The sequence below is a fragment of the Grampus griseus genome (genome assembly GCF_964374135.1).
Source record: "Grampus griseus genome assembly, chromosome: 7".
NCBI classification, from domain to species: domain Eukaryota; kingdom Metazoa; phylum Chordata; class Mammalia; order Artiodactyla; family Delphinidae; genus Grampus; species Grampus griseus.
The window spans coordinates 75,989,393-76,003,084 of record NC_139001.1 but is presented as its reverse complement, the minus strand read 5'-3'; the positions used below and the strand labels follow the sequence as shown (position 1 = coordinate 76,003,084).

The following is a 13,692-nucleotide window of genomic DNA, read 5'->3' as shown; positions in this document are numbered from 1 at the left end:
TCACTCGATAACTATGATGTTTTCCCGATGGTGATTATCCTAAATTTCTTTTTCAAATGTTTACATATGTCATATTTTCTGTGACTTTTGGTGGTTTAATAAAATTTTAAAGTGCATACATAGATAAGCACATCTGTTACAACTTTGCTTTGGCTATCTGAAGACGCCCTTTGGACCAGGTAAAAATGTAGTCTTTAAACAAGATTTATACTTGACTGAAATTCTAGGACACCTCTTTCTGTGTGACAGTCCAATTAATTATCAGAAACTTATACTATAACAAGGATTCTTGTGCTCTCTGTAAGCACTGGAAAGTGGCATGGCAAGGTGGGCCACGTGGAGGCTACTTGGCTGTGAGTCTTGCCGCCATGGCTACTTTCAGAGGCCAAATTTGGAGTTCGTGGGAACTTATAACAAAGCACAGTTAGAGATAACTAATCCTCTGTACACAAGTTGTCTAAAAGGGTCAAGATGAAGCACAGGAGTGAGCTGTTTACTGCTTTAGAGTGAACTGAGAAAGCAAAAATTATTCTGATCAGCACAACATGATGGTTGTATCTGTAAGGCAGGTGAATGTATCAAGAATTCATAGAGAGATCTTAGGGATCAAGATGGCAGAGGACTAGGACGTGGAACTCACCTACTCCCACCAATACATCAAAAATACATCTAAAAGTGGAACGATTTGCATAGAACATCTACTGAACACTGGCAAAAGAACTCAGATTTCTGAAAGGGCAAGAAAACCTCCCCATAACTGGATAGGACAAAAGGAAAAAGGGAAAAAAATAAAGAAAGGAACTGGGATGGGAACTGCACCCCAGGGAGGGAACTACGAAGCAGGAAATGTTCCTGCACCCCGGAAAGTCCCCTCTACGGTGAGGAGATCAGCCAGGATGGAGGAGAAGCTTCAGAGCCTCAGAGGAGAGTGCAGCAACCAGTTTGAGGAAGGCAAGACGGAGGGTGACCTGCACAGATGGTCACCTCCGCCCTGTGCTCCCCAGCCTGAGACGCTTTTCCACCACTACGGGCAGGGGCTGGGTGCTGAAGCTCAGGCTTCAGAGGTCAGATCTAGGTAGAGGATTGGCTGGGACTGGCTGTGCAGAGACAGCCCGAAGAGGCTGGAGTGTGGCAACCAAGGGTGTGCTCAGAAGAAGCTTGGACACACCAGAGAGACAAGGTGCCACTGTTGGGGAAACGTGCAAGGAGGGGGGTAGGACCACCACTGGAGCTTCTTTCCCTGCACGCACTCTTAGGCAATAGGACACGACCTACATGAGCTCCAGTAGTGGGCGTGAGCCACCACTGCCACTAGGAGTAGGTGCCAATCGCTGCCCATGCTGTCCCGGGAGTGCGCAGACTGCCGCTGCTTTTGGGAGACCCAGGAGTGGGCACTGCTCACTGCCCCTGCCATCTGGGGAGCACGCATGAGCAGCGAGCAGTCGCCAATCACTGCCCCTGCTGCCCCGGTAGTGTGCGGGATGCCACTACCGCTGCGAGACCCAGAAGCAGATGCAAGGATTCTTCAATATCCGCAAATCAATGTGATACACCACATCAACAAACTAAAGAATTAAAACCACATGATCATCTCGATAGATGCAGAAAAAGCTTCTGACAAAATTCAACACCCATTTATGATAAAAACTCTCCAGAAACTCAGCACAGAGGAAACCTACCTCAACATAATAAAGGTCATATATGACAAACCGACAGCTAACGTTATTCTCAACTGTGAAAAGCTGAAAGCATTTCCCCTAAGATCAGGAACAAGAAAAGGATGTCCACTCTTGCCACTTTTATTCAACAGAGCTTTGGAAGATGCTCAACATCACTAATTATTAGAGAAATGCAAATCGAAACTACAGTGAGGTTTCACCTCACACTGGTCAGAATGGCCATCATCAAAAAGTCTACAAGCAATAAATGCTGGAGAGGGTGTGGAGAAAAGGGAACTCTCCTACACTGTTGGTGGGGATGTAAATTGGTACAACCACTATGGAGAACAGTATGGAGGTTTCTTTAAAAACTAAAAATAGAACTACCATATGTCCAGCAATCTCACTTCTGGGCATATATCCAGAGAAAACCATAATTCGAAAAGATACATGCACCCCAATGTTCACTGCAGCACTATTTACAATAGCCCAAACATGGAAGCAACCTGAATGTTCATGGACAGAGGAATGGAAAAAGAAGATGTGGTACATATATACAATGGAATGTTACTCAGCCATAAAAAAAAATGAAATAATGCCATTTGCAGCAACATGGATGGACCTAGAGAGTATCATACTAAGCGAAGTAAGTCAGACAGAGAAAGACAAATATCATATGATATCGCTTATGTGAGGAATCTAAAAAATGACACAAATGAACTTACTTACAAAACAAAAACAGTCTCACAGACTTCGAAAACAAACTTATGGTTACCAAATGGGGAATGTGGGACAGAGGAATAAATTAGGAGTTTTGGATTAACATATACACACTACTATATATAAAATAGATAATCAACAAGGACCTACTGTATAGCACAGGGTACTCTACTCAATATTCTGTAATAACCTATATGGGAAATGAATCTGAAAAAGAATGGATGTATGTATGTGTATAAATGAATCACTTTGCTGTACACCTGAAACTAACACAACGTTGTAACTCAACTATACTCTAATATAAAATTTAAAGAAAAAAAAAAGGATCCATAGAGAAAAAGCCAGAAGGAAATGGCCCTGTTGAATTTTGGCACCGTACTTCAAATCAGACTTTTATATGATTCAATGGAGAACACTAAAATGAAGTTTCTCCCTAAAACCAAACAAACAAATAAAAAACTTAATTATTAAAATGTTACTTAGTGCTACACAGTTTGAATTTAACCAAGAAAATATTTGAGTCAAACTTTCTAAATTGCAGCATGGGAAAATGACCATATGAAAGAAGACAATGGAAACAACCACATAGGCAGAACAATGACAGCATTCAAAAATGGTCCAGCTTACTATACTGATTGACGAGTGTGAGAGGCTTCTACTACCAAAACCCAATGCAGTCCTATGGCAAAAGCTGTCAGAGGACTAAATATATAGGGGTTTAATTTTTTCACATAATAAGAAATCTGAAAGTAGTCAATTGTTGATAATTTGTTCCAGTCCTCAATAAGTCCACCAAGAAAGCAGAAGCTTTCTATCTTTCCATTCTTCTTAAAGTTAACTTTTATCATCAGCTGATCACAGGAGGGCTGCTGAAACTCGAGACATCATGTCCACATTCAAAGCAGGAAGAAGTGGGGGTAGAGAAGAGTTGAAATAGCCATGTCTGTCCTTTTATTAGGCAAAAGCAAATGCCTTCCTAAAGGCTCAACACATCTCCATGTATGTCTCTTTGGCCAGAAATGTGTTACTTGGACACCTCATGGCACAAAAACACTAAATACTTCACCTCACACTCATCACAGCTTCTCCTCACAGTTTATTTACCATGGGTATTGGGTGGACATTTAGAAGTGTCCCCCATAATGTGTTTCAACAGCTTATGAAAAAATCCAGCTCATCACCTGCACAGTGATTACCTGCAGAATTCAAAAAGGGAAACACTATTTATGAAATCACTCTGATTCTAATACAGATGAAAATGAGGGAGGAAGATCCTTCAGGTGAATTATCCTCATGGAATCATTAAGGTGCCAAGGTTACTGTTAAAAAGGATAACCAGTCATATACTTAAATTTGTCTAAATGACATGGAACACCTAGATCATAAATGTTTAAAATTACATTATTCATTTACATGAATAATAACCAGAAATAAACTATCCTACTCTACTGTAAACTTCCTATTGGCTGGGGCTATGTCTTAACTCCTCTCTTCCTCCCCAGCATGTGGCACTTAGAATATGATAGGCACTTAATAAATACTAGTCAAGTAAATAGATGAAAGAATTCATGGTCAGAATAATGTATTTATACCTTAGTACTATGTAGACATTGCCAAAAATGCTGTTATTATCATAGAAACCAAAAGTATAGACAGACACCAATCTCAGGGATTCATAAATAAAGGGAACAAATAAACAGTAAGTAAAAAACCCATACCTACATATTTTCTAATGTCTCTATGTTATCTACTTAATCAGATAAAATTAAAACCAATAATTTTTCATCTATATGAATACTTATTCGTGTCTACAAATGTTGAAGATGCTTATTGAAGCCCATTTTGTTACAACACAAATAATGGAAACAAATATTTACCAAGAGGAGAATGTTTAAATAAATCATGGTGTATCCACAGTTCAGATTACTACATAGCCACCAAAATGACTGAGAGGTCTAAATGTACTGTCATCAAACATTGAAAAGAGGGAAAAATAACGCACAGTACAACTTACTTTGAATTTTGAATGATCTCATTTGTGGAAAATGTACGTGAACATTTTCCTCTATATAGCATCTGTAATATATATATGTAAATGCTATACAATTTATTAGAAATGTATACATATCTATTTGGAATACAAATGACCTCTGGAGAGAAGATTAAGCTGGTATAGGAAATTTTACTTTTTACCCCATGTTTTTCCTTATATATGTACTACTTTCATAATTAAACAAATAAAAATGGAGAAATTGAACTGTTGAGAACAAAAGATCATTTTATAACACTATTCAGATCTGATTAATTGGGTAACTTATGATAAGTTACTTAGTATTTTTGACCTTCAGTATTTTATCTATAAAATGCATAAAAGTTTTCCCTCAATTTTTTTCTCTAAAGATTAGTAAAAATTTATGAAACAACTAATACTAGCATGGCATATACTAAATAGTACATTTTGGTCTACTGCTATTAATTATTCTCTTTATTATTTCCATTTGTGTTCTCAATTATCTCTGTTTTTACTTCTAAAAGTAAAAAATAAAATGTTTATTCAGTGGCTAATGCCAGAGGCAAGATAAAAGCACAAGACACTTCATGGTATTGTTAAGCTCAATAAAATGCACTGCCTCTCCTGTTATTCTAACAAATATATATTATGAAAAACATAAAACATCACATAAAACCCTATTATGATATCTTTTTGATGGAACTGAATATTTCTAGCATGATTAATACTAGAGACATGTTTAAAATTTTGACTTACTTTTAAAAAGAACAGATCTTAGGATTTTATTGAGAATGAATAAATTATTGAGAGAGCTACCTTCTCTTTTATTGCTATTCTTTTATGTTACCATGGAAACAGCATCTATTTTTATGGTTATTTAGTTTTGAATTTTTAGAAGTAGCCCCAACTCCTAAAAATATTCAAATCTCGGACTTCCCTGGTGGCACAGTGGTTAAGGCTCTGCCTGCCAGTGCAGGGGACACAGGTTCGAGCCTTGGTCCAGGAAGATCCCACATGCCGCGGAGCAACTAAGGCCATGCACCACAACTACTGAGCCTGCGCTCTACAGCCTGCAAGCCACAGCTACTGAGCCCATGTGCCACAACTACTGAAGCCCACGTGCCTAGAGCCCATGCTCCGCAACAAGAGAAGCCACCGCAATGAGAAGCCCATGCACCACAACAAAGAGTAGCCCCGGCTCTCCACAACTAGAGAAAAGCCCACACACAGCAACAAAGACCCAATGCAGCCAAAAATAAATAAATAAATGTATTATTTTTTTAAATTTAACTTTCTTTCTCCTGCTTTTACACAAAAGTCAGAACAGATGTTAATGCTGTTCCTTCCGCTCCGCGGCATGTGGGATCTTCCCGGACCAGGGCACGAACCCATGTCCCCTGCATCGGCAGGCAGACTCTCAACCACTGCACCACCAGGGAAGCCCAATGCTGTTTCATTTTTTAAGCATATTTTACTCAGTTACCTTTCTAATAGAATGCAGTTTATATTTCTAGACAATTATACCTTTAACCATTTCTCCTTGCAAGGGTATTTTTGCAGTTTGGGTTTTTTTAATTTTGGAGATATCAGAAAGAAACTTTTCAGTAGTTCTTGGAAATATTTTTCTTAAACATTTAGATAATCAAATAGCCAGCATACTCTTCTCTCCTCATTCCTAGCACCTGGCACAGTGCTTGGGATACTGTAGGCACCTAATAAAAATTAGTCAAGTAAATAGATGAAAGAATGCATGGATGTTTTTGTTATCAGGATTACTGTAAAAACAGGGTAGCAAGTGGAGAATTATTAAATTCAACACTTGATCATCTTGAGGTGGTCTCTTTAAAACCTTACTAATAAAAGTCTTCTACCTCAAAGAATAATGACAAAATTTGATACTCCATTCCTATCTGCTCTCGAAATGCTTTCTTTTCATTAGCAAGTAATATCATGAAGATCATTAAACACATGAAATGAAAACACAAGAATGAAAATAAGAATATGATTAAAACTTGAACATAAATTTCTACAAGTGAAAGAAAGAATTTAACAATTTACTGGTAGAAAGTGTGTTACTAGAAGTTACGGGATTGTCTTCTTTATACTTCTGAAAAGATTATGTGGATTCCTGGAAGCAGTTTCATGTCCCCTACAGTACTAATGACTCAGATTTATATCTTCATCCCCAACCTCTCTCCTGAGCTCTGGAATCTATTGCTAATTAATAATTGGGATTCTTTACAGGCATCTCAAAATCAAAGCTTTCCAAACTGTACTCATTTTCTTCCCTTTCACACAACCATCCAAAATTAAAATCTGACATAAACACTTCACTTTTGAAATTTCATTGGCCACCAAATCCCCTATTTCTATGAAAATAATGTCCCTTGACTCCTACCTCTAAGTCCCTTTAAAACCAGGACCTCTCTCTTTGTCCTAGCCTACAACTTCTTTCACCTGTATGGTAAAAAAACAAAAAAACAACTCATTATTTCCATATATCATATGAAATTCCATAAGCATATGAAATTCCATGGCATATTAGAATTAAAATCAGATTAAAATCTCCAGCAATTCTTCTCTGTCCAAAAATAAAGTACAAATTCCCTAGTTATGATAGTCAAAGCCCCTCATAATTTCATCCCCATCTGGCTTTCCAGCTTAATCTCCCTTGATGTTATAGTTCCTGTGCTCTAGACATGTTTGATAATTCTTTATTCCCTGCATGCTCTGTGCACGTTCCTGTCTCTACAGTTCACTAATACTGTTCTAATTGCACTATTGGCCAAATACTGCTCCACTCACAAACTTAAGGCATGCTCACTGTTTAAATCCCAAATAATTTAGCTTCTTTTCTGTTACCTATTGGCTAACAACTTCTTACCCTAAACAAGGCATATTTTAATGGACAAACTATAATTTATTTCATCAATCCTGTACTGTTTAACACACAATGTTATTTATGACTTTTTATTGTTATACCCCAGACTCATCAATACCCTTGTAGCTAAAATCTGGTGAGCTTCCATCCATATTTACTTCTTTAGAAGAATGTCTACAAGTAAGTTTGCTAGATCAAAGGTTATGCAACATTTCAAGGTTTTTAATATATAGTGACAAATTGTCCTCTTTAATGTTTCACCAATTTAATAGGACAAATAGCTAAAATAGGAAGAGGTACTATGATATACATTTAACATGCATTATCCTCTTTGGTTTTTACAACAATCAATGAAGTACATGGTGTTATTATCCTGATTTTACTCATGAGTTTAATGGAAACCCTGAGATTAATAATGTGATTGAGGTGGTAAAGCCAGTTTGAACCTAAATCTGCCTGACTCCACACCAGTTTTATATTCACTGCATCTGTATTGATTCCCAGCCACACTTCCCCAGGACTGTGATCACGGTGGCCAACCCTAACTGGATACTGTATTTTTCTTGTTTCTCATCTTAGCCACTTTAGTATGGAAGAAACATTTTATCTTACTTTAAATCATATTTCTAACATTATCAACGCACATAAGCATTTTTAAAGTTGGCATTAGTACTTCATGAATTTCAGTCATGCTTTTGCTTATGCTTTCATTGGAGTTTGAGGTGGTTCTTTATTCTCTTCACCACTTATAAAAACACTTTATTAAGATTATTATCTTCTGTCATACACATTACAGATATTTTTCTGACTTGACATTTTGTTCACATTGTGTTTTCACATAAAGACTTTTAAACAGTTTATCCCAATGTCTGTCTTTATGTTTTCTCTTTTTGATGTCAAAATACCATTCTTTTCTAATGAGGTGCTTTTACATGACATTTAACATCATCTTAAAGGAGCCAATGGTAAATAGGCCTTAGCCTCATTGGGCATACACTAGATCTACTCAAATACTGACACTAATTTTTATTTAAAATTTATATAAATTTTACTTAAAATATATATAAATTTATATAAGTGGGTCAAATTAGATTAATATACTATTTATAAAATAAACATTTTTCTTTGATAAAATATAAATATATCATATACATAATATATAATGTATCAATATAAAATTTTTTAAAAACCAATGGTATTTCCCTTTGAACTGCAATATATCTTTAATCAAAAATAGGGAGAAAAGCAGCCTTTGTACATATTGTACTTATTCCTTCTAAAAGGCCAAAAATATAAAGTGATGGAAAAACACTCACATTTTAGCAAATGCATTTATAATGTTTCTCTTTCTCCCTGTAGCCATTCATTTGGAGAGAGCTAGAAAGCACATGGAAACATTCCATGTAATTTATTGCAGTAAATGATTCACAGCCATTTTTCAAGGTAGCAAGCCTTTAGGGAAGCTTATGCTAGCCATTTATTAAAACCCCATTGTCTGTCAAGATAAAGAAGAGATCATTAGGTATTATCTATACTTTCATACAAATGTCTCCTCTTCCTCTAAAACGTGATCATTTATACTTAAGAAGAATCTAACCTTATGACAGGTACATTAAAAATTTTGAAAGTAAACAAATACCTTCTCTCCTCATTACAGACCCTCTCCTAGAGAAAATTATTTTAGTAATACATTCTAATATACTCATAGATTGTAATGGATATATTCATTCAAGAGATATGTATTCATTTTAAAGTTTACCTTTTTATACGTAAAGTTTACATCTTATAATTACTTATAAGCCATTTCTATACTAGTTTGGTCCCCTTTTAATAACTTGCACACTGGAATTAAAATTCACCAGGGATTTCACAAAGTAAAATCCCAAAACGGCCTGTGAGGGAAAAAAAAGAACATTTACCATTCATTAAATGTTTAAATGAGTTGGATACATGAGAGCTAGAAGAGAGCAGTTATTATAACCTCTATAGAAATAGGGATTATTCCAAGAGCCTTTCAGTCTCATGAATGCTTGGCTGGGAGAACTTCTCTTGACTTTGGTTGGCTTATGCTCCTACCAGGAGACTAAAATATACTGAGGATGGAATGGTAAATTGTCTCAATCACTCATCCAACAAAACCTGGTTATGCTAGCCTATAATAGATACTCTAGATGAGGTTAGTAGATGATGTTAGTAGGAGAAAATACCTAAAGACATACATTTCACATTGACCTGGTTTTTCAGGGGGTCATGTGGTATCTGTTCATCAAGTCCATCAATACAAGAAATTAGTTCCCTTCCAAGTAAGTCTCAGCAGGGCCTGCTATCATGGGATCAGTCTGGTATCAAAAAAACCTTTGGGATACATATACAAGTCAGTGAGACCATTATTTTTATGCTACTCTGTTTATTCTTGATTCTTTTCATTCTATTTTCCCAGGAAATTAAAGCTCCAAAATCATACCAATTCCTGGGCTTACACCCATTGCTTCAAACTAATGCACATTTCTACTTGAAGGACCAAGTGTAGCCTCAAATTCAGTGTGTCTATAATTAACTCATCTTTCATGAAAAGCCTTTTTTCTTCAATCTTTGTATTCATCTATCTTTTACATTTTCTTCTTTTATCTCTTATCACACACCCTGCCCTTCTCGAACTAGGCACTAAGCCTTGTGGATTCTTTCTACATGTCCTTTTTCCCTATTACTTCTTTTCTTTTATTAATAATTCTACTTTCCAAATCTTGGCCCTGATTGCTTCATATTTGAGTTACCACAATAGTTTCAATATAGTTTCACCAGAGCTCCAGCCTGTCTACTCCACCCTCATTCAATAATGAAAACTCCTTTAAAAATACCATTCCCAACTGGAAAAACAAAAAACTTTAGAGCCCCCTGTTATTACAAGATAAAATTAACATTCTTTACTAGTCAAAGCTCTACACAGTCTGACTCCTTCTTACCCCTGTAATTTTATCTCCTGTTGCTCACCCATACAAACTCTCAACTCTATCAACTCTATTGAGTATAGCCAGAACATTTTAAAAATTGTTACTGAAATTCATTTTTTAAAATCATATCCTTGCCTTTTCTCTTACCCACCTGATATCACCTTTCTCCACTTTTCTAACTACATAAATTCTAGTTTACGTAATTCCATAGTTTACATTGTTCTAGTTCCACTTCAAAATTCACCATCCTCCATATAATAATTTGGTTTTTTTCTGATTTTCAATATACATTGATACTTCCTTTTGCTGAACTCACAATACTTTAATTTTTCACATTTGCTTTTTACTTACTCATATACCATATCTCCATGTTTCTCTTTTAACTCTCATATTTGCATTCAATTGTGTTTATTCAACTCATTTCCAAAAACAAACTGTAAACTTTTCTTGAAACAAGTATTAGTTAATTTCCTTTTCTTAATCCTTCTACAGTAATAAGTGCTTATTGAAAGAATGAATGGATAAACAAATTCATACAAAATTTTCAAAGTTACCCAAGGACCTGCTGTTAACACAGAAATAGCTTCAAAATTCTGGGGAAACCACATAAAGAAAAATCGTCCTGGAAGATGAAACTGTTCCTATGAAAATGCCTAGATTTGAGGCTGTAATAGGCTGAAAAATGACCCCCAAACGTATGCACATCCTAAGCCTTGGTACCTGTGAATGTTACCTTATATGGCAAAAAGGACAGTGCAGATGTGATTAAGGATCATGATATAGGAGATTGTCCTGGATTATCTGGTTGGCACTAAAAGCAACCACATGTATCCTTATAAGAGGAAAGCAGAGGGAGATGTGACACACACATAGACAAGGAGAAGGAAATGAGACCACAGAGGCAGAGATAGGAGTGATGTGGCCACAAGCATAGGAAATACAGTCTGTTGCCAAAAGCTAGAAGAGGCAAGGTACAGATTCTCCCCTAGAGACTCCAGAGGGAACACTGCCTTGCTGGTTCCTTGATTTCAACCTAGTGAAACTGACTTCAAATTTCTGGCCTCCATAACTGTGAGAGAATAAATCTCCATTGTTTTAAGTCATCAAGTTTGCGATAATTTGTTTCAGCAGCCACAGGAAACTACTGTAGGTTCTCACAAAGAAAACTCCAGGAAGTCTCTAGCTCAGTGTTCTTAAGCAATCCACCCCTTCGGAGGTTTAAGATACAAGATACGAAACCTTCCTCAAAGTTAAAAACATGTATTACTTTATCTTGCTACTTCAAGAAATCAAGTAGTAGCTACAAAGAATGGCTCTAAATTATACTGGTCCTACAGAATATTTTAATTATAGAAAATTTGGTTTTGGATATTCCATTTTAACTTGAGTTTTTGTATTCTATTTTAGTGCAATTGTAGTAGTAAATGAAATTGTCAATACCTCTAAATCCTATATTAATAAAAATTTTAAAGTATAAAATAACTAAAAGTGAATCCATAAATATTAAATGATGATGGCCTTTTCCATTAATAGTTAATAACTTCTGCACAGAAGTTTTAAAATTGTTTTTTCAAATCTTAATTCAAGAACTGAGTAAACAATCAACAGGTAACATTTTCTTAATTCAAACAAATTATATTATCTTTTGTATTAAAGAAACACGTATTAAGCTTGGAGTTGATTAAAACTTGCAGGAACTTAAACTAATGATCTTATTCTGCCTAGTTTTGCCTGGCCAGAGTGTTTCCTGGCATAGAAATAAATGGCAAATTTGTTGTGTTCAATCCTTTTCTTTCCCCTTGTAGGAGTTACTCAGAGATTGTGAGATTGTTTTCTTAATAGTTCCAAAAACTGAGCCCTAGTATTGTCTATTTCTTAGATCTATCTTTTCTTCTAAGTGTTGTACAGTCCAATTTTATGAATTTCTGCTTAATGATAGTTAACATGTATCACATTTGACACTTTTTTTTAAAGCAACGGAAAAATTGGCAATGCAAGTCAACCTAGAAACCACTTTTACTATTTTACTGTAAAGTGTTTAAAATTAATACCTGAAATCCTACATTCATTTAAATAAGCCACAACTTTGGCTCCAAGCTTTCTAGCTGTAAGTACAACACTGGTTATATGACTTATTGGGTATATAATAATATACCCATATAATATACCCATATAATAATATAAAAACAAATCAGCTTCAAAAAGGTTCAATTATTTCTGGTGTTCAGATAATAAAAATGTCTACCCTGATTCCTGATAAGGAGAGAATTATATGGAAAAGGAAAGGCACTGGACTAAACTTGGAAGGGACAACAGTCTCTATGAGGGCATCTAAGGAAATGATGATGATATCAAAGTATGTGCACATAGTGGACAAAAGAAATACTTATTCTATTGATTAATCAATTAAAGTGTATCATCATATCAGCCCATCTCTAAAAAGCTTAAAATTAAATTTCTATAAAGCTTAAATATTAAAATACTTTAAGATCTTTGGGAAAATTCACATAAATTTGTATTCATTTTATTAATGGAATTTCCAGAATATTTTGAAAAACCCCCTTTGAAAAGTGAAATATCACACACTTTCACAAAGCAGAAACTTTAATACTACTGTATTTTTACAAAATACACACACACACACACACAGGCATATGTACTTCTCTTATTGCACACCATCAATAGAACTTTTCTTAATGACAAGGGTAGACTGTTAACCGAAAAACTTACTAAAAGAAAAATGTTTTGCTACTAGCAGTTTTGCTACTAGCTCCCTCAGCCCACCAGTTTATCTCTTCTGAAGCTTCTGTTACTTAGAGATGGACTATAAGCTTTCTGCTAACTTCATCATGATAGGTTTGTCTCCACTGAACAATTTAGTCCCAGAAGAACCTTTCTCCTCTGTATTTTTTTCAATCTTCTGAACCTCATTCCTTTCTCTATTTTATCTTCAAATGCTTTCATCCTGTCTTAATGCATAATTCTTGACTTAACACTCTGGTCTTAATCATTACCCTGAGCTGCTTGCTTGTTCAAGTCATCTTCCTACCAACATTTTAGTATATTTAATATTAAAAAATTTAATGGATTGAATGCATGAATCTACTATATATGAAGAATATTAAGGTCCTTTGAAATGATCCCCTCTTCTCCCTTAGAGTGTGTGTGCCTAAATTTTACTGAGGACATAAATTATTATTTAATATTTGAAGCACTCTGTAATAGCTAAAGTAATAACTTGGCTTACTCTAGTAGAAAAATCCACCTTATTAGTTTCTAAGTAAGGTAAATAATGTCTATAGTTTCTAAATTAACAGTGTTGGCTACCCCAGTTTTATATTCACCAGAAGCCAAGCAGAGCCCATACTCATGATTATATGCTTTGCTATACCTAAGATTTTCTTCATCTTACTGTATTCCCAATTCTATCCTAGTTAATAAATTCTTACAGTATTGGAAGAAAGTAACAAG

The 13,692-nt window shown here is 35.3% G+C and overlaps 1 protein-coding gene across 1 annotated transcript in view; it reads left to right on the top strand.

The window, feature by feature from the left end:
• GALNT13 (polypeptide N-acetylgalactosaminyltransferase 13) overlaps positions 1-13,692 on the top strand; it is a 517,926-nt gene that overhangs the window by 472,477 nt on the left and 31,757 nt on the right. The window lies entirely within an intron of this gene.